This window comes from Convolutriloba macropyga, chromosome 8, assembly GCF_964194025.1.
Source record: "Convolutriloba macropyga chromosome 8, txConMacr16.3, whole genome shotgun sequence".
Taxonomy (NCBI): domain Eukaryota; kingdom Metazoa; phylum Xenacoelomorpha; order Acoela; family Convolutidae; genus Convolutriloba; species Convolutriloba macropyga.
In genome coordinates, this window is record NC_134475.1 from 7,777,148 (window position 1) to 7,777,942 (window position 795).

The window sequence follows — 795 nt, forward strand, 5'->3', positions numbered from 1 at the left end:
GATCTATGGTTTTACTGGAATTACTTGATATACGAGGAACAAAAAAATTACTTGAATGCCGGAACAAAATGGGAGATCGAAGAAGTCAACACATAGTACTTTACATGTTGATAAGGTATGTTGCACGCCACGTGATAACTGTCATAAAACTAAGCATCTGTAAGTCAATTATTCTTCCTGTTCTTCTGTACGGCTTCTCGTATAGCAACCACACGGATGGAAGCTGGTTACAAACCGAATTCAGTGATTGCCGATTGCTTAACATCCTACCCCTACCAATGTTCTTCAAAGCTGAAAAAAGAAGGAAAAATCACGTACCGAATTCTGCTGCCGATCGACTGGAACTTGTGAACCGAATAGCAAAATACGCCAATGTTACAATACAGGTAAACCGTTGCATGTGGAAATTCGTCAACAAACGATTTGACGAACGAAATGTCTGCACTTGGCAATTGTTTTGCGACTGCAATCTGTGCAGAAATAAAAGTATAACATCAGACGACCCGGAGAGTATCAAATCCCTGCAAAACAGCCAATCCAAAACAAGAATTGATAGCAGAAAGAAACATAACCGACTAACGTCGGGCGAATTGCCCTAAAACGACCGGCGAGCGGTTGGCTTCGTCAGTAGCTAGGCGCGGTTTAGTGAGGCTAGCTTTAGCTTAATAGAAGAGGCGTAAGTGAGCGCAGTGGGGGGAGGGGGTGCACCGGGGACAGATGGGGTGGCATCAGTGGGGGGGGGGGGGGTCAATCTCCAATCCCTTCGCACCATAAGTATAAGTCTCCAAAACAGAT